The following is a 21740-nucleotide window of genomic DNA, read 5'->3' on the forward strand; positions in this document are numbered from 1 at the left end:
GTAAAGGGTAAAAGGAACCAAATATATGGTGATGGATGATTTGACTTTGAGTGGTGTGCACACAATGCAATATACAGACCATGTGTCATAGAAATTTACACTTGACACCTATATGGTCTTATTAACCAATGTCACCCCAATAAATTCAATTAAAATTAAATTAAAAATAATAATAGACAGTTTGGAACAAGGCAACTCCAGAATGTCCCATGAAACTGCAGCTCTAGTACTATATGCGTGCACAAAATAGCAAGCTCACCAGGCAGGATAGTTAGGCAGATTAACAGCAGGTACACTCGTTATCTCCTCGGGGCAGAACATGACATAAACCGGCAAGCAGGCAGTAAGGAAAAAGGTTCTCAGTGGTAAAAAATTGTTAGCCACCTGCTAGTTCAGCATGACAGCAGGTACACATGTCAAATGTCCACAAAATCAAAATGACTTTTTAAAGCTTTCTCATCGTTATAATGCCACTTTTCACAATTTAAAAAAAGGGAATGCCAGGATGCATTATGTGTTTCAAGTCTTTGTCTTAAGAGGAAATGGTAACTTTCTTACTGAAGTGAAAGGAAAAAATTATTAATAAATCCATGGACATGCAGTATTATATCACTCACTTTGGATTATTGTGCAAATAAGGGAAATTATTTATCTGCATAATATGATAACAGACACAGAGGAAACCCTAATAAATGTAAATTTCTTTTCTTTCAAGAGAAGTTTATTTCACTGCTGGGGATGGTACTAGTTTCTGACATTTTTCTAAAATTTCAAAAATTCCAAGAATATTAGGTATTATTTGGTTAACTCTGCCATTAATTTTGGAATTTAGAAAAAGTAGCTGCTTTTACCCTAATTGATGCTTAATAGTACTCCTTGTCATTTGCTGATTGCAAGGAATATGATGTTATCTGCAAAACTAAGCCTTCTGAAAGACTTCCTGGAATTATGTTTCGGTCTGTGTCTGAGTGGACTTTGCATCCATGTCAGAAATTATCATGGTATCTGATACACAGACAGTTAATAAATATTTTTCAACTAATTAATTATTATATCATTTAGTAAATCTTAGAGCATGCATTTAGGAGGATAAAATAATTTGAATTGAAAAATGTTTATAAATTGTGGATGTTTAGTGTTGAAAAGGATGTCAAAGGCTGTCTATTGTATCTCCTTATTAAAAAAAAGATCCTGAAACTGATGAACAAGTGAAATGACATATAACATTATCTGTTAATCATTTAAATAATCTAGCATAAAAATAATTTTTATTTAAATGTATAATTCTTTAGGCATACATTTATCATCATACTAATTCCACCCTTATAGAACTTAATGAAATATTTTAATATCTTTAATTAATCTCTGGGTGGTGGAGTTTTTCTCTGATTTCCATTGGCAACTTATAATATCAAGCACAGCAACAATTTTGCCATTTAAGAAACACTTTTCTTTAATATAATCACTAAAATAATGTTTTCTAATAAGTATACCTCTATGTTCACAGCTAATGTAATATATGTTTAATATTAGAAAATAGACCCTTAAAACTTAAAAATATTTACACTCTAGCCCTCTGTGGAAAATCTTTGTTGATCCTTATCTAAACTTTGAGGAAGTACATCTGTGAGATACTGTGATTTCTTTCTTAGTTTCCAAATAAAGTTTATTTAAATTAGTTCTATTTCATGACTCTAACATAGTCTTGGTTCTTTTAAACCAGGTCAGAACTTGAGAAAGGATGTTAATAATCTAGTGACAAATATTTTAATAATTCATTAATAATCTATCAGATGTGACCTAATTTTGTAACATCGGGAAAATAAATGTACTAATTGCTTCATAATGCAGTCAGCAATTATTTCTTTTGAGCACCTAATTTATGCCAGAAACTGCTCTAGAGTCTGGCTCTACAGTGGCACCTCTTATACAGCTTACACTCCTTTGGGGTGGTTAGTCAGCAAGTAGTGACATACAAGCTTTGATAGTAATCTGTTTTGAAGAAAATGAAGCAAATTGAAAACATAGTGAGTAGCTTTTGAAGGGTAGGAAGTACTTAAAAATATTTTTTGGGCAACACTTATCAGTGACTACAATGGGCTAGATAATGTTGATATGCAATTCACAAATATGAACTCACTGAATGCTATCAACCACCCTGTGGAGTAGATACAGTTAAATCTGCTTTACATATGAGAAAACAAAGATGAAGAAGTCACTAACTGCCTAAAGTCACCCAATTAACTTGTGTTTGAATCTTGGAAGTATAAACTCAGAATTCAGTACTCTACTGAGTGATCAGTGAAGACTTCTCTGTGCCTCTTTGTTGAATGATAACATGGATTAAGCTGTAAAAACTTGTGGAAGAGCATTCTAGGCAGAGGGAATAGCAAATATACAGAATTAGGGTCTCAAATGAATTAGGGGTATTTAAAGACCAAAAGATAGTGTGGCTGCAGTGGGAAATAAGGGGAAAAATAACAGAAAATAATGTCAAACTATAGATTGCCATACAGGCCATGGAAAATAATTTTATAGGTTTTATTCTATGTGTGATGGCTTCAAACTGAAAGCAACTTGATAAGATTTAGGTTGTAAAAAGGTTATAGGGGGACAAGAGTAGAAGCAGACATAGAAGAGACTTCCAACTGCCTACATAATATGTCTCTTCTTCCTCCTCCTCCTCCTCCGTCGTCGTCGTCGTCGTCGTCGTCGTCTTCTTCTTCTCCCTCTTCCTCCTTCTTCTTTCCTACTAACATAATACCAGTGTATTTACTGGTCACAGTGCATTCAGGTAAAGATTCTCTTTCTTAGCCTCCCTTGAAGTTTGGAAAGGTCATGTAGCTGCTATGGCTAATGAGATAAGCTTAAGTCTCTGGGTGGGACTTTATATGGAGCTGACTCAGTTGGTACCAGTGTTCCCTTCTTCCACTGCTTCTCTCCAAAAAGAGAAGTAAAAAGTGGAGATGCAAGGACCAAATTGCAACTGTAGGAAGATTTGGAGGCTGGAAACTGTGATTTAATGATGTATGAGAATCAGCTGGGTCAAGGACCGTGGACTATTGCACAAGACTTGGGCCGATACATTCCCACTTAACTAGTTTCAGGAGAGAAAAATCAGACTTCAATTTTTATCTAAGCCAATCTTATTTGAATTACTTTCCAATATGCCACCAAACTCATTCCCTAAATTGGAAATAGAGGTAAGTCATAAGGTCATCAAAGTAGTCTAAGCAAGAGAAGACAGGGGTTTGGATACAATGGCATCTACAGAGATGGTAATTTAACATATTGCTGGTTTGCAAAATGCACCTCATAAATATTTACTTGATAGAAACAATGAGTGAAAAAATAAATGAATGAATTGAATACGTCAATTTACTAAAATGATAATTAAATTATTTGAAAGATAATAAAACTAAAATTCACCATGATTGCAATGGCGAATTTTACATTGAATACATTACACAGAATACATTACATAGATTACATAGAATACATTAATTAATGTACAAGAGGAAAAATATTTATGTCAGTCTTGTATTAGTGTCTTTATGGTTAAAAGTAAAAGTGATTAAATATTAAATTTAGCTTCTTAAAGTGTCATGTAGTCATAGGTTTATTTGGAAAGCAAAGCAAACTTAATTCATCTAGGCTACTATATACAGGCAGCTTCCTAGGAACAGATCAATATAGAAATCCTAACAGACAGTGACCCTATGCCTTTTACTGAACTCAAAGGAGACAAAATTCTTAATTTTTCCCCTCTTTGTCCTTACTGTCTTACATACACTATATTTTCTAGTTTGAAACTTTTGGCGGGTACATTAAGGGCTTTTTCAAACTCCTATCTGTGAGATCAATGTAACCTCCACCCACTGCGTACTCTTTATACATCAGGGGATCCTACAAACCAAGCAAAGGATTCAGTCACCATGGTGGCTGATGCACTGGATAATTTAAAGATACAGCCATCAGATAGCTTATTTTTCAGTGACTCTACCTCTGACAGATGTGAAAGAAAATGCTAACATTGTCAGTCCATTTCTATTTTTTATGAGCAAATTTTACACTTTTTGGAGCTATGGGATGGAGGTACATTGCAGGAATGAACTTCATGTGACAATCTGCAAAGCAGTCATTGTGCGCACACTCTCTCTCTCTCTCTCTCTCTCTCGTGATGGGAATAACACGTGTGGAGCATTTTCCACCCAAGGATAGTAAAGAACCTCATTAAAATGGATTTATTAAACCTCTAGGGCACTCTGTGGAAGAGAAATGGTCAGCTGCTATTTTATCAAAATAGGAAATCTGGGCAAAAAAGAGTTCAAGTGACTGGATTATAGTTTCAAAATTTGGTAAATTTTATATGTTTTCTGCTCTGGTTTCATAACCAAGGTCAGCACAGTCATGAGACATAGTTATACTTTAAGAACTAGTAGGAAGGAGAAAATGTGAGGTGCAGGATTTTCCAGCCTCAGCACTATTGACATTGTAGCCTAGATAATTCTTTATTGCAGGGTCGGTGGAGCTGGGTCTGTCCCGTGCTTTGCAGGATGTTTAATGGCATCTCTGTTCCCACTAGATGCCAATAACATTTCCCCTAGTGAGCACCAAAACATTTCTTGGTACATTCTCACATGCCCCACTGGGGATGATATGCCCACTCTTTCATCATTGAGAACCAATGTAAACTTGATGTAAACTGAAATGGGGCCTAAAGACACATCCAGATTCTAGAACTGGTACTTTAGACAGGTATTCACCTTCACAAATAGAGTGTCCAAATAGGTAAGACACAAACACAAACTTTATTTAAGCAAACATTGTGCTAAAACAGTGAGATGATACTGAGCCAAAGAAGGCTTCAGGTGGCAAATAATAGTAAAGCTATTGGAGTAGGCAAAAGTGATTTAATTTGAATGATCTGTCCATTTAGCCAAAGTGAAAGAAAGCTGGTAAAAGTTTGGTGAGGTCTCAGGGCCTCACCCACCAGACTGGGATACAGTATGGGTGAGTATCAGGCAAGAAATTGATATCTGAGCATAGGATGAACCAACAGAGTAGAATGAGACTTTTCCTTGTCACTTCTAGATTGTGCCAGATGATACTCAACATACCCCACATAAACTGCCTTGGGATGAGGATATTTCTGAAACTGCTAGGGAAAGGTACTAATAGTTATAAAAAGGGGCAATGGAGGGCAGGGCGATTATTCAACAGTTTCAGTACTTTCATAATTACTGATTAGTTGCCAGATATTAATTTATACCATGAGCCTGCATTAATGCAGTTGTTAAGCTATAAAGTTATAATTTTTCATATTTAAATAGTATTTAATTTTGGAAATAACAGTTGGAAGAAGCATCACTATCATTGATCTTGTCATCCCGTGTCTGAAAGTCAAGTTCCTTCTTCAGAGCTGGCAATCCTTTTCACTCTCTGTGCTTTCTTGTGACACTTTTTTTTTGCAAGTATTGAGTACATTTTTCATAGTAAAATATACTCAAGCTTAGAATTTATACAGGATATGGTAATTTTTACAATAACTTGTTACTCATTAATTCAGCCAGTCAGCCAGCCAGTCAAACTACAAATATTTCTCAGCATTTATTGGTATTAATATTGGTGTTAAGCACACATCTAAATATGGGATGGACAAATATAAACAAATGTTGTCCCTAACCTCAAGTGGATCACAGCTCGTTAGGGACATTATACTTAATTATGACAATATTAATTCATGGCATTTGTGACATAATACAAGTACCCATGTCAAACACGTACTATTCTAGTTTAAAAAAAAACAGCTAAAGAATGACTGCTATTTCACTGGATAAAAATGTGGATTTGCAGACAAAGTAGTCAGAACCAGCAAAGATTACAGGGATGTGAAAGAATGTCCTGACCAGAGAACAGGAACACAGTTGATGTGAACAGTTGAAACTAAGCCTAGAAACATGGTCAGGCATGAGTTTATTATTATTCTTATTTGACATGCTAAACAATATAAGCTTTGACATTTCAGCAGAAGACTTTCACAGCAATGAATTGACTTGACCAGGTTTGTGTTGTAGAAAGATTCCTCTGAAGGCAGTGTGGAAAATTTATTAGACTTGAGACAGATTAGTAGCAGAGAGACCCAGAGAGATGGATTAGCTGGCTACTTGCAATAGTGGATGTGACAAATGATGATGACCTGAACTGAAGCAGTGACAATGGGATGGAAAGAGGAGAATTGGTCTGAGATATATTTAGGTGGTAGGACTAAATGGATTTGGTAGTTGGGTTGATTTTATATAAATGTGTTAGAAACTGAGGGACCAAGGACCAGTGCTGATTAAATCTGTTTTTAGATCAACAAAGTCTATCCATGAACAGTATGACCACTGGTATAAACCACAAACCATGCATATTCCTGTATCATTATACACAACCACCCAATAATTTTCTGGGTAGTTTTGCCACATGTATTGAATTTTTTTTTGTTAGCTTTGATATAGGGTATATCTTTTGGCTTTGACCCAGTATCACCACTTTTTTCCTCTTGAACACAGGATCACTGATCTCTCCCTAGCTTCCTGGACTCAGACTCTAACACGGATATTCCTTACATACTCAAAGAGTGTTATGGTAAGTTTTTATATTGGATTGATTTGATTACTGGAGAGCCCTTAATTAATTAGGGAACATCCAGTTGCAGATGTCTAATACTAGTAACACATTTATCTAAAGTATTAATAAAGACAAACTACAAATATGCATATTCTCAACTATTTGGCTGTTGAAGTGATAAGCATGAATATCATCTTGACAAAGAAATAGATTTAATGTGAAAAGATCAATAATGGAATTAGGAAACAAAATATTTTCAGGCCGAGTAAAGAGTTAGGGTATAATGAAGGAAGAAGAGGGGATAGCCAAAGACTTAAGAAGAAATCTGTATCTTGAGGTCAAGGGGGGAAATATTCTTAACAAGAGTGGTAAATACCTCTGAGACATCAAACAAAATAGTAAATTAAGAATAGCTAAAAGATTATGAAATTAAGTGCTTACCTAAAATAAAAAATCATTTTATTAATGAAGGCAGAAGTCATCTCTGCAGATTAGGAAAGAAATAATAAGTAATAAAGCAAAGAAAATAAATGAATAGACATTCATGAAAGAATAGACTTTCAAGGACTTGGGCAGTAAAGTGAGTTATAGAGCAAGGACTATGATATGGGAGGAATATATGACCAAGAAACTATCTTTAAATAGAAAAAAAATGAATATGTTTAAGTATCCTGAGAATAAAAGTGTGAAGTTCAAGAAAAAGGGGTCATCATTAATCAAACAGGGTCCCAGATGGAGGGGGAGGTGAATGAAATCATTAATTTAGATGGAGCTGTCTTATAGGTGAAGTGGGTCATCTTCTTTTGACACATAAAAGAAAGAAGAAAGAATTAGGTGTAAGGAAAAATAGGTTGGTAGATAGGTAGATAGAGAGATGAGTTGTATGTGGGAGGAGGGAAGAGGATAGAGTTTGTGTTTCATGGCCTTTTGATTCTGAGGGGATGAAGCAAGATAATTTGCTAGGATTGACAAAAACAGAGATGGGTTGTAAAAATATAGTAAGGACTTATAATACAGGAAGGGATGCTATAGAACAGCCTAGAGAGCAGTGAAAGGAATTTCAAGCTCTATTGGAATTGTTCAATTGAAGCCAGATAGCACAGTTGCAGAAGTTAACAGGTTACTTGGGATTAGCAATATGAATTCTTCAGGAGGACAAAGAGAAGGAAGAAAGTGGAGACTAACCTTTATTTAATCTCTATATCTACTGATCAACTTTACACATATTACCTCATTTAATCATCACAAAATGTTCAGAGGTAGACATCATTTCCATTTTACTAAATAATAACCTAAAGTTGAGAATCATGGTACCCTAGAGAAAGTCACAGTTTCTAAAGGGCAGAAATAGGGCTTTTAACAGGTATATGTCATATTTTAAGTTCAGTGCACCTTCAAATAAATGGTAGGTAAGAATTAGGAATTATCTGAAATCATTAACCAGTGAGTCTAGTGAGTCTAGTAACCAGTGAGTCTAGACAGAATGAAGAAAGCAGATTAAAAATAGACAAGGCTTTTGAAGAAATAGACTTGAGAAGGGTCAAGAGAAAGGGTAATTAAACATTGACTCATTGCTGTATTTGGAGCATAGCTATAGGGAATTTAAAAGAAGAAAAGGAGATCAAACCCTTGACTGAGGTATCTCACTGGCAAATATGTTTTCCCATATAGTTGGTTCTCTTTTCATTTCAATGCTGTTTTCTTTAGCCATGCAGAAGCTTTTTAATTTGATGAGGTCCTACTTGTTTATTCTTTCCTTTATGTCCCTTGCTTAAGGGGACATCCGTGAAGATGTTGCTACGTGGAATGTCTGAGATTTTTCTGCTGATGTTTTCCTATAGGACTTCTATGGTGCCACGACTTATATTTAAATCTTTTATCCACCTTGACATAATGAACAAAAGAAAAAAGCAAGCAAAATATAACCAGAAACATTGAAATTAAGAACAATCTGACAGTAACCAAAGGGAATGGGGGAGGGGATAATGGAGGGAAGGGTTATCAGGAACTACTATAAAAGACACATGGACAAAACCAAGGGGTGACGTGATCACTGACCAGCCGTGACTGTGGAATGCTGCGGGTGGCTCGTCGACACACGAGAAAAACATACACAGAGACAACCAGGTCCTGTGGGGAAGTAGGAATGGAATGGCCACTCTTTCTAGTGGGGAGTGCCCCATTCCCCTGCCAGAGAGGCTTTTTATTGGTTTTGTTTGCATAAGAATTCAGGTAAAGCTCATTACTCATTGCTAGGAAGTAAGGATCAAAAAATAGATAACAAGGAAGTCTGAGGGCCTATTTTGAGTCAGGGTCAAAGAGCTGTAAAACTTTGAGGAACACACTTACTTCTTCCTTGGACCCTTATCATTCAACTGAGAGCATTCTAAACAAAGCAGGTTTCACAGGAGTTTACATATTCTTTCTTAGGCCTGATCACCCAGGGAACCCACCCTTTTCAGCACAGAGCTGCACTACCATGTCATTGTTTCAGGCTTAGGTGGAGCAAGGGAAGTAAGGCAGCCAAGAGATTAGGAGATTTTCTCATAGACAATGAGGACTCAGGCTGTGTCAAAGCCGAGGGGTGAGGGTCCATCACCCCCTTTTGCTGTAGCCCCCAAAGTCCTTCCTTGGGGGCCTCCCACGTGATCGTGCCTGTCTTAGGTCATTTCCCCCTTGGGGAATCTTACCTATCATTGGCTAACCGACCAAGCATTGGGGGCCAGGCAGGGTGAAGTAAAAGGAGCAGAAGCTGCACTCCTGCCAGGGAGATAAGCTTTTGTCTCCTTGGTGGCTTACAGTCCAAGGTCGTTCCCTCAGCCTTAGCCTTGGTGGGGGTTATAGCTTCTGATACCAGGCAGGGCAGTTCCCAACAAAGGGGGAGGGTGGACGCAAGGGAGGGAGGTGGGTTTGGTTGGGGTGGAAGGGAGTAGTGGGGGAAAATACACACAACCGCAATTGAACAATAAAATATTTTTTTAAAAGAAGAAGAAAAGGCAGCAGCAATGGAATAGGATGGTTGATATTTGAAAGCTGAAGAACATGCAAATGACAGAATATCCTGATGTGAAATCCAAAGATTTCACATTCACCTTCCTTAATGTAAAGGTGGATTTATGATGGATTCTATATGTCAAGGTACAATGATACTGGGATGCAGATTAAATTAACCAGTTAACCATGTGCAAGCTGAAATCATCCTAATGATGGAAGGCTTTGTTTGGCAAAGAAGAGATAAACCTTTAAATTTTTTTTTTCACATCAGCAGTGCTGATGTCATAACAGGATGTTGTTACAGAACAGAACAAGGGGGGCCTGGGACGATATACTATTATTGAAAGAAGGCCCCGGGTCCGTTATGTCCGCCGCCAGAGGAAAGACATCTCTCAATGCCAGAGATTTGTGAAAAGGAAAGGAAATGTTTATTTAATGCTATACAAACTTAAAGTAGTGACCTAATGTCTTTATCAAAAATCCCAAAGTCCCCCAAAACACCCACAAACAGACACAGTCCTTCCTTCCTTCCCCCTTTGCCCAGTCCAGACTACCGTATCTCAGGAAAGGAAAACGAAGTCCATGGCTCAGACAGTCCTCTGGTTCTTAGTTAGTCCTCCTTCTCGACTGGGAGACCTCCCTGGGTTCCCGGCACCCTCGGCTGAGTCGCCAGGATCTCTGCTAAAACCAGGTGGTGGTTCCCCTTCTAAAGCTGTGGGGGTCCCCGCTCTGTCCAGGCCTCGTGGTTCTCCCTCTCAGGGCTGCGGGAAGGGGAGAGTCCCCACTCTGTCCAGGCCGCGTGTTTCTCTCTCTGTCAGGGCTGCCATCTTGAGTCTGGGCAGGTGTGGCCCCATGTCCTGGAGCCAATCTTCTCCGAGCTCCCACGCAGGCGCTGTAGTTTGGGGGGGATCTGCCCCCAGTCACATGTTGGTGGGAAAGTTACTTCCATTCCCCTGGCTCAGAGATGATCACAGCTATTTAACATATCTAAGCGACCAGCCAAAGGCTATAGATATGTTAAATGACCACGCCAGAGGGTAGCTGCAAGGCTGTTGCTATGCAAAACAGATCTCAATGGCCTTGCTCCATTTGTCCCTTCCCCCAACCCACACCCTGGGTGGGGGGATGGAGACATCTTAAAATCTCCTGGACACCTTAAGTTCCAGACCCCATTACAAATGCCCATTTGGGGTCCCCCCTCTTGGCTGCACCCTGTAACAATGTGAGGGGGGCACCTCTCACACAAGAGTGTGAGCACCCAATTATCACATTTATAAACTACAAAAAGATCTGAACCTCATGATTAAGGTATCAGAGAGATAAGGGTAAAATTCCTACTCTGCCACATTTAGATACTACTTTTGGAAATAATCTTTTTAGGTATTGTGAGACAAGAGCCTTAAGACTAGATGGAGATGAAAGATTTTATTTTATGGTTTGTTTTTAACCAGACTTTACTTTCAATCAAAGTTCTACTCCCAGTTAATCTTTTATTAAATCCACAAAATTACACTTTTTCTGTAATCTCTTCATAAGTTTTGCCTGAACCTGGAAACATTTTTTAGCATTAATAAGTGATTTATAAATCTCCTTAGTTCACTTGGGTAGTAACGATTAAAGCAGGGTGGCTTATTTCAGTGGAAAATTGGAAAATCTCCTTGCTCTGTTGTCTTGCTTCTTCCCATTTCTTTTGAAGTAGAGAATAATGGAGTAGATTAATCCTGCTCAATTTATAGTACTACATTATTAACCAAAACTGCTTTTTTAAGTCTCTTATAATTATGTCTCAACAAACCACAGATAATGGTTTTACTATAGCAGACTTATGCTAAGTCAAATTACTGGGAAGGAACAAAATCTCTGTGCTTTTAATTATAGCACTTCCCATCATTATTAGAAAAGGACATGATTTCTCTAGTGGGTGCCAAGGATATGCAAAGTGTTTTCATTCTTACATTAACGGTATCAGAAAAGGAGAATGCTAAAACTAATCATGAAAGTTTATGAATGGGCCTAAACGAGGTTCCCCATGTACAAGAATGAGCCCTATGACCACAGATCAGTCAGTTATTTCCCTAATGTGTGCTACTCATTCAGGGTCAGTACATATAACTCTGATATAGTTTTTGTTGTTGTTGTTTTAAGTTATCATCACCTGTTAGTGACTTCTGGATGTCAGCTCCTGCCAGAAGGACTAATGCCACCACTAGTAATCTAAAATGGGATATTACAAATTTATTAGGTAAATGTCATTTATAACGGGAACAAAGTTTTGTCCTTTATAATCAGAGAGCTCATTAATAGCCTCTTTTTCCTTAGGCAAAGATATGCTCTTAATCTCTGAATCTCCAGCCTATTAATAATTCTCATGTATGACCAACAGATTCATTTTGTCCTTTGAATTTACTCTTTTATTATGTTTTTTACTTAGTCTTATTCAATATATGCTTAAAGGTGATATAGTAAACCATTTATATAACTATTTTTGAAAGCACTGCTTCAGATTTTGTTTACATTCTTTTTATTTGTATGTTGCTAATAACTAAGTAGAATGAAAAAAGAGTTGGAGAATTGGAGAGAATATAAAGGTAAATTTAGAGACTAAACTATTTTTCTTATGTGATAGTAAAAGGCAATGGGAATAAAAAGAAACACTTTGAGTTGATAAATATATGAAATAAAATTTCAATTTAAAACTCGTATAACCAATGTGGGTCAATTTTGAGTAAAGAGAAGAACAATGCCAAAAATTAAGCCAGAACAACATGGTTAACTCAGGATTGTCCTGGGCAAACCAAATGTAGGTTAACCAGCTTGTGAGCCCCTATACCGTCCTATACTGTTTTTTTTAATTGAACTCCCTTTATCTGATGATTAGTGACATTGAGCGTCTTTTCATATGTCTATTGGCCACCTGTATGCCTGTTTGGGGAAGTGTCTGTTCAGGTCTTCTGCTCATTTTTTAATTGGGTTGTTTGTTTTTTTGGTGTTTATTTTCTAAGTTCTTTATACATTTTGGATATTAACCCCTTATCAGATGTATTTGCAAATGTATTCTCCCATTCTGCGTATTTTTATTTTGTTGATGTTTTCCTTTGTGACATTTCATCTCACACCTGTCAGAATGGCTATCATCAATAAATTGACAACCAATGAGTGCTGATGGGGATGTGGAGAAAGGGGAACCCTTTTGCACAGTTGGTGGGAATGCAGACTGTGCAGACTAGTGCAGCTACTGTGGTAAGCACAATGGAGATATCTCCAAAAATTAAAAATGGATCTGCCTTTTAACCCAGCAATCCCACGTCTGGTAATAAGTCTGAAGGAACCCAAAACACTAATTCAAAAGAACATAAGCACCCTATGTTCAGTGCAGTGCTATTTATAATCACGAAGATATGGAAGCTGCCCAAGTGTCCATCAGTAGATGAGTGGATAAGACTATGGAGCATTTACACAATGGAATACTACTCAGCTATAAAAAAGAAGAAAATGTTACCCTTTGTGACAGTATGGATGGATATCTCGAACGTTATGCTAAGTGAAATAAGCCAACCAGTGAAAGACAAATACCACATGATTTCATTCATATGAGGAATCTAACAAACAAACTGAACTAACATGCAAAGTAGAGACACACTCACAAACAGATTCATAGAGGCAGGGTGACAGCTTTTGGGTGGTTACGAGGTGGAGGGATTGAGCAAAAAGGAAAAAAGGACTCATGGACTTGGACCACAGTGTGGTGATGGTGGGAGTGGGGAGGTGGTTAAAGAGACTAAATAGTAATGGAAAAAAAATACAGTAAAAAATTTTAAGAGCCCTGGCTGGCATGGTTCAGTGTACTAAGTGCTGGCCAGCAAGCCAAAGGGTTGTAGGTTCAATTCCTTGTTGGACACATGCCTGGGTTGAGGGCTGAGTTCCCAAATGGGGGTGCATGGGAGGCAGCCACACACTAATGTTTCTCTCCCTCTTTCACCCTCCCTTCCCCTCTCTCTAAAAATAAATACAATTTTTAAAAAAATTAAAAAAGAACAACAGCAACAACCCAGAAACTCCCTTACCTGTTCTGGTAGACTGAAAGCAACATGAACAATGTGATATTTTTCTCTTTATATCCCATTGTATTTCCTCCAGTATTTTCCTGTAGTGTATCTTCAATAAATCTTTTTGCAATATGTGATGAATGTTGAAAGTCGGTGTCAGCATCCTCTATCACTATGTGACCACCATGGCACTTAGCCAACTGCAATTTCACATGAAAGAGCAGTTTCTGCCATCCTGCCTTTATCCTTTGTATGATAATCCCTTCAGAAATCTTATTACCCTCTAGCACTCTGTTCTAATTTTTTTCTTAAGCTCATTTAAAAACAATATTTCTGTATTTTGTTATCTGTAATTAAACGTATGTTCCACTTGGTTCTCAGTTGTTTAGTGTATAAGGTCCTGTCCCAAATCCTCGAAGTTTATACAAAATCAAATTCTTAGTAATCTCTCTAAAACATTTTTAGTTTCTTCTCTCAGCTCTAACAGATTCATTTTACAAAGTAGTTACAAGTGAAGAAATCCTTACTTTTCAATCACATTTGGGGAGTTCATGGAATCCTAGAACTTTAGAAGGAAAAAAATCACTTAAATATTACTTAAGTTGACCATGTCTTTGAATGCTAAGATGTTGCGCGTGGGTCACCGGCCAGCAGTGACCACGGAACGCTGTGGATGGCTCGCCGAAACACACGCGAGAAAAAACAACACATGCACAGAGACAAACTAATTTCTGTGGGGAAGTAGGGAGGAAATGGCCACCCCCCCTAGTGGGGAGCGCGCTGATTTACCGTCCGTACCTGCTTTTATTAGGCTCATTTTGCATAATAATTCAGGTAAAGTACAGTACTCATTAGGGGAAGTAAGGAACTATAGAAAACAAAGAACTCTGCCGGTCTATTGAGTTGGGGGGTCAAAGAGCTGTAAGACTGAGGAACAAACTAACTTCCTCCTAAGACCCTTCTCATTCAACTGAGAGCATTCTAAACAAAGGAGGTTTCACAGTAATTTACATGTTCTTTCCTAGGCCTGATCACCCCGGGAAATCCGCACTTCTCAGTACTGAGCTGTACTACCCTGTCATTGTTTCAGGCTTAGGTGGAGCAAGGGAACTAGGTAACCAAGAGATAAGGAGATTTTCTCCCAGACGATGAGAACTCAGACTTTTTCAGAGCCGAGGAGCGAGGGTCCATCACCCCCTTTTGCTGCAGCCCCCCAAGTCCTTCTTTTGGGGGCCTCCCAAAGTGATCGTGCCTGTCTTAGGTCGTTCCCCCCATGGGGAATCTTACCCATCTTTGGCTAACCGACCAAGCTTTTTGGGGTTCAGTTATGAATAAAGCAGCAGAAGCAGCATTCCTGACAGGAAGATAAGCTTTTATCTCCTTGCCGGCTTACGGTTCCAAGGGCGTTCCCTTAGCCTTAGCTAGACGGGGGTTTCAGCCTCTGATACCAGTCAGGGCGGTTCCCAACACTAAGATCCTGAAAATTAAAATCACTTGCCCTAAATCAAATAGTGATAGAACAGAGTCTAATGTCAATAAATCATATACAGTACATTTTCTATCTGCATATGTAGAATGTAAAAATTCCCTAATTGGAAAAAAAGAAGTGATTTTTTGATAGTGTATTGCCTGCAATGATGAAAAATTTTACTCTAGTGGTTTAACTAAATAAAAGCTTATGTTTCTTAAATGAGTAAAAGTCTGTAGATAAGTAATATAGTAATGGTTCAGGAGCTTTAAAATGTTAACATTTTAGGTTCCTACTGCCTTTCTGCTTCATTGTCCTTAACCTATAGTTTAAGTCTCCTGATTTCTTCATTATCTCAAGAAAGCTACCCAGTTTACAGAATTCCATCTAATTTTTAGTCAGGAAGAAGAAGGAAAAAATACTAATGAAGGACAGTATCTGTATTTGAAAAACAAATCATTCTCACAAGTCACTAGGAGACTTCTACTCAAATCTCATTGGCATTCATGGCTGTAAGAAGGATGGGGCATGCTGGGTATTATGTTTTAATTGACAAATTACCACTGGGAAAAAAAACTCACATGGTTTTTGTAATAAGTAAAAAGAATTAGGTGTTCAGTAGACAGATAGCAGTGTCTGCTGCAACTGGCCCAAATGGGAAGGGAATTTGTAAAATTGTTAATGTCTCTGGGAAAGTCAGAGAGTCAAACTAAACCCAGGAGCCAGCAGTGACACCCAAGCAAATTTCAGTGTCATTCGCACAGAAAGACCCTTCCTCCTACTTGACATCAACATTCATCATGAGTGATCTGATAATTGTCTTCTCTGTACCTGCTTTCCTCAAGCATGTAGACCCCAGCATAGTTGACTTGCAACTTATTTTCCTGCAAATGTTCTTTTTTGTATTGATTATCTGTAAAACTTATATCCCTTTTGGTTTTTCTTACTGAATTCAGTCAAACATGGTTTATAATAATTGAAGATGACCTTAAGCTATCTTGATATATTACCACTTTTGCTGTCATTTTTACATCACAAGTCCTTCCACATTCTTATGTAAGAAAATTAGTGATGTGGATGGAGAGTTTAGATTCTCCAATAAGGCATTAATAAAGAGGTGGTACCGAGGAACAGATTCTTTCCTAAGCTCCTGGAAAGAACATTAAGTAGGGAGTTTACCTATGTCAGATGACTTATCAGAGAGAGAGAACAGGTGGTTTTAATTTTTGGAATCACAAGTTTTAGATAAACACCCAAACACGGTAACAACTGTAATGTGAGCTTGGCCAAAAGTCTTCACCCAGTGTTTTAGAGGTGAAATGGGGCAAAGTAAGTCTTTCTCAAAGGGTGGCTCCTAAAATTAGAAACAGCTGTTTATGTGATGACACTCTCTTGAGCTGCAGTGGGCCACATGCCCTTTACGTGCTAGATCAATGATTTTCAACATTGTTAATTTCATGGCACACGTAAAACTGATTACTAAAATTTTTGGCACACCCCAAAATACATTGTATATTTTCTAATCTGACAAAAAGAAATAGGTATAATTTTGATTAACTTACATAAAATTAACAATAGCAAATACCTATCCTTTCTGTCCAAAGTGACTTTTTTAAATAATTAGGTGCCTATACATGCATCTAAGTATTTCTGGTATAAGAATTAATCAATTGGTTGCAACCTTATTATGCAACATTACCAATAAGTTGCAAATCTATTATATGACTGTGCATTTGTGGTTCAAGGCAGTGTATTCACACCAGATGGCTGCTGCTGGGTTGGCTGTTTTCATTTTTCTACTTGACTGTCTAAGGAAAAAGAGGTCAGTACCCCTGACTAAATAGTCAGGTCTTGCATGTTTCAAAAATTCTTGGGGCACACTGGTTGGAAATAGCTGTGCTAGATGTAGAAGCCCTGAACTTTGTTTTAAACACTTGCATGCTTCCCCCTGCTGCTTCTGCTGAAGTCATTCAACATTTTGGGGTTTCAACTTCTTAATCACATAGAAGGAAGGGTGTTTTGAGATAGAAACTTAAAAATAAAACATATATAAAAAAGGAAAATCTACTGGTTTCCTTGGAGCTGCATAGAAAAAGTTGTTTGCAGTAGAAGAGTAAAAAGCCAAAAGAGTGAATGAAACCAAACATATACCTGGTCAAATAATAGAGATCAAGGACATATACTGGAAAACACTGAAGCAAGAGATTGAAAAATGGAAAACTGTAGAACTTTAAAGGGTAGAATTAGTGACTTTAATATGAGGTCAAAGAAAATGGCAGTAGAACAGGCCAATATCTCCCTTCACTAGACTGTAGGCATGGTTCTTCAAAACCAATTAAAGGTATTTTGTATGTAACTTTCACTTAGCTGCATTCAGTTGAAAGTGACAGAGAAAACAGGGTATTTTTACTGTCTCATTCAGTGGTCTTTGGATGACTTTTCACATTGGTTTCTTCGGCATCAATATACATAATTTATAAAATAGAAGTCATATTTAAAGGGAATGTACTACCATCTTGCCAAATATTTAAACTACCACTTTGTTCTCATTCAAGACAATTTTAAATGCTCAGTGTCATTGAAATCTTCTGTTTTCACCTTGGCTCTATTAGATCAAAGTCTAAGTTTCCAGGTCATTAGCATGTCTTGGGGCCTCAAGTGTATGACCTAATCCTTGAGATCCTTTGTCATATTATCATAAAAAATTTTGTTTGGAAAGGGTTGGTTTCTATTCATTGAGAAGACTACAGTGTCAGAATTTGATTATGAGCTTTGTGATGTTTTTACAGCTTTACAGACAGAAATGAGGTATGAGACTAATTTATGTGTCATATGCCATATTTTGTTGAGTTCCTGTGGTGTGAAAACCATTAAAAATAGTGTATTTTCACATTTTTGTTACTCTTAAATAGTATAGATATTGCCCTTTGGTACCAAGGAAGCTGAGATTCAAAGATAATAAGTAACTTGCCCAAAGTTACATGAAGTGTATATGGTGGGACCGGGATTTAAACCCATGTTGGGGTGACTCCAGTTTTTTTGTAGCTCATGACTATGTTATTCTGCTTATTTTGCCATTTAGAATATCTTTTCCATCAACCACTAAAACTAAAATAACAACAACAAAAATAAAATACTATCAGGAAGGTGTTACCAGTTTTCTTGGAGATAAACATCCCTATTCACATTTCTGATGAAAATACTCCACCAAACAAACAAAAGTCTCACTGTTGTGAAGACAAATTTAGTTATTGATAGAAATTAGAAAACAGAGTAGGTAGACTTTTTATGGTATTCCTGTGTCTTTGTTTCACGAAAGATAACACAGCTTATCACACCAGTAAAACACTTTTAATTAGGGGTCTGTTAATCTTCAATACTCAGTGATCTATGAACCATTCCAAATTGTATTTAGTTATAAATAAACTTAATTTTCTCAGATTTTGAATCCTTTCAGCTAACTCATGCATGATGAAGAATACCCTTAGATGTTGTTACTGGTATCTAAGGCAGACTAAAGATTCCACTGAATTTTTAATCCATAATTGTTTTTAGTTTTGACTTTTCAAAATTCTCTGAAGAGCTATGACTGCCCCTGATGTAGAGTCTGGTGGTTTGATTAACTAGTCCCACAAAGAGAAGGAAAAAGCGGGAGGTACACTGCTGCATGCCATGTCTCGGAATCAATTCACATCATAATTGAGGCTACCTGCCTTTACCAGTGAACAAGATGCTCAGAAAAGATTTCTCAGACTTTAACACTTCAGAAACTACAGAATAGCTGAAGGCTGGAGTGTCATTAAAATATGAGATTTGTTCAAGTTATTCCCATCCTCCTACTCTGCCCAGCTTAATTGGCACATTGGTCTGTGGATCCGTCATGTGATAAAAGGCCAAATGTCTACTGATTCTCCCAGCCTGACTAGCAAGTTTGAAGGGGCTTTGGAGTTGCTTATAGACAATGAGGCCATTCAGTAAACCTTGCTGTTGCACTTGGCAAAGAAGCAGACTGAGTGCAGGAAAGAATATTTCCACATACATTATTCCAGTTGTCAGGCACATTATCAAAAGAGAATTGGAGATGTGGGACCACTGGCTTATGTAATGTCTTTTTAAAATTTTGTTTCCTTTCCCTCTCTGAAGAGCAATTAAGTATAACAATAAAATGCAAACTTTCTTGAATAGGGCAAGGTTTCAGTTTCTAAAACAGAGAGGAAAAGTTTAAAAAGAAGAAAAATATAGTTCTAAAGACAAAATCATATATCCTGAAATTAGTTTTTTTTCTTTTTGTTTGTTTCTTATTGTTTAGCCATGCTAACACTCTCAGCTACGGTGGCCTCCCCATTGTGTGTGTTCTGCAGTGTTGGCTGTTGAAACTGATGTGGCCTGGTAAACAGTTCTGACCCGTAATATCTGCCACAGATGTTTAAGTGATGGTGTCGGACTGGTAAGAAGAACGAAAAGAAGTATATCAAGTGAGATATTAAATAGATCTTTAATCAGGGTTGGAGGCACTTTCTTGATCAGAATGGACAAGAAAGTAAGGACAGGCAGGACTTCTGGAAATACAAAAGGCATCAGAAATATCTCTGGATCCTGAGCTGTTTGACCAGTTCTGGAAAAGGTGGTTGGAGCCTGTCATGAGTTCAGGTGATTGAAGGAAAGGATGAACAAATGCCAGTGAAAGACAGTAGGGCTGGATTTGCTAAAGGGACATTACAATGCCTTTAAATAGCTTTGAGTCAGTCACTCCCTCCCATTTCCAGAAACTCATCTTCCTAGTAAGAGAAGTATGTGAACACAGTTGGACATACAGCTTCCTTTAGAGAAATGGTTAGTTTATCCAACTAAGCTCATATCTTGGTGCCTTCCAAGATTTGTTTTCTAATAACTCCTTTTGCATTTCTTACCTTTCAGTCAAACCGAGTTATTGATTGCTACCTGAACATGTTTTCTGTCTACAACTTTTCTCATGCTGCTCTGTCAGTTAGTACTCCCTTTCTTTCATTGTATTCCATCTGTCGGAAGCTGGCTGCTGTGGTGCCTCTTAGCCAAAGCCTGTGTTGGTGTGCCCATCTGAAAGAAACCTCTCTCTCCCTTGAATTGCTCTTATGCTTTTTTATCTCTGTGATGGAATTCATATTTTACTTTATATTATGGTTATCTCCCCTACTTGAAAAAAATCTCCTTGACTGTCCCACCTTTAATGTGAAACTGTATTTTAATAATCTAGTTATAATTTTTATCTTGCCAACAGAAAACAATGCAAGAGTAAAGAATGGAGATTTTTCTAAGATGTTATTTTTGTTTAATTTATTCACACTATAGAAGTTATGTAATTACATTCCAAAATGAGTGTTTGTATAGTAATGATGACATAAGGAGAAGCTCACAAGGAGGGAGGGTGTCTGGCAGAAAATGTCATCCTGTGAACGTGAAGTAAAACTTCAGTCATTCTTCATTATATGCATTAGTGGATTTATTGGAGAAATATAAGTTGTAAGACATTTGTGTATAAGAAACCACTTGTCCACAAATAGTTTATACTCAGAAACTATAATATTTGGGGCAACCAGTTAGAGACATAATGAATTTTCTCAGGTTTTTACAACAGCAATGCTTGATATTTATCTGCTCACATACAATAAAATGAAAGCTTATGAAGAGGAAATAACTTGGTAAAGGGCACACAACTGAAAAGTAAGTATAGTCAACCATTTCAAAGCCTGGCTTTAAAAATGCCAAAACTGACACAGGAAATCTCAGTAAGGGATAAAGATAGTCAGCTACTGAGGAAGAGGTATAATTCAACTTCATTTATGAATTGATTACTTGATTCATTCATTTATTTGACAAGTATTTTTTAGCCCCATGCTAGCTACTTTTCTAGAGGTTGGGATCTGGCAGTAAAGAATATATATTTGGTCACAGAAGAGTTGCTGAATCTCTAGCTGTCATGTCTACATTCTAGGCAAAAGGAGGGAAAAGAAAAGACACACATTCTAGTCTTTCTTTTCCCCTCCCTTCCTCCCTTCCTTCCTTCCTCCCTCCCTCCCTCCTTCCCTCCCTCCCTTCCTTCCTTCCTTCCTTCCTTCCTTCCTTCCTTCCTTCCTTCCTTCCTTCCTTTTTAAAAGATTTAATCTTTACTGTATTTTTTTCATTACCATTTTAAAGGAGTTTTACAGGTTATCATTCTTAAACCTTTTTCTTATAGCATACCCACATGTGCCAGGCAGGTGGGGGGGGGATGTAGTTTTCAGTTATGTGCATTGATTTTACAGCAGTATGTATTTAGGCTTGTATTTGGTGGGATAGGGGTTAAAATAGCTACTTGATGGGCAGGTAGTTGTCTCTGACACTCCCCTCGAAAACCGTCCTATAGACGGCACCCAGAGTGATCTGTCAGCACTGTCTGGCTATTAACAAATTGATAGAGCCCAGGGCCTAGAAAGGATCTGTAGCCCATAGCTGGGATGCCAGCCTTCCTTCTCTATTTACTCTCTTCTATCTTCTCTTCCAGTCTCTATGCTCATCATACATTTATCCATTAGAGCATGAACATTCTATTTCACTCACAACTCTCTTTTTGGCTCAAGTAAGTTATGCATATTTAAGCA

General features: G+C 37.5%; 1 pseudogene; it reads right to left on the minus strand.

Moving 5' to 3' along the window:
- Positions 1 to 10815: 10815 nt before the first annotated feature.
- On the minus strand, positions 10816 to 10899 carry LOC123816007 (annotated as a pseudogene).
- Positions 10900 to 21740: the final 10841 nt, after the last annotated feature.

Source organism: Phyllostomus hastatus, unplaced genomic scaffold (genome assembly GCF_019186645.2).
Source record: "Phyllostomus hastatus isolate PE091 unplaced genomic scaffold, TTU_PhHast_1.1 phas_contig_196, whole genome shotgun sequence".
In the NCBI taxonomy this organism is placed as follows: Eukaryota; Metazoa; Chordata; class Mammalia; order Chiroptera; family Phyllostomidae; genus Phyllostomus; species Phyllostomus hastatus.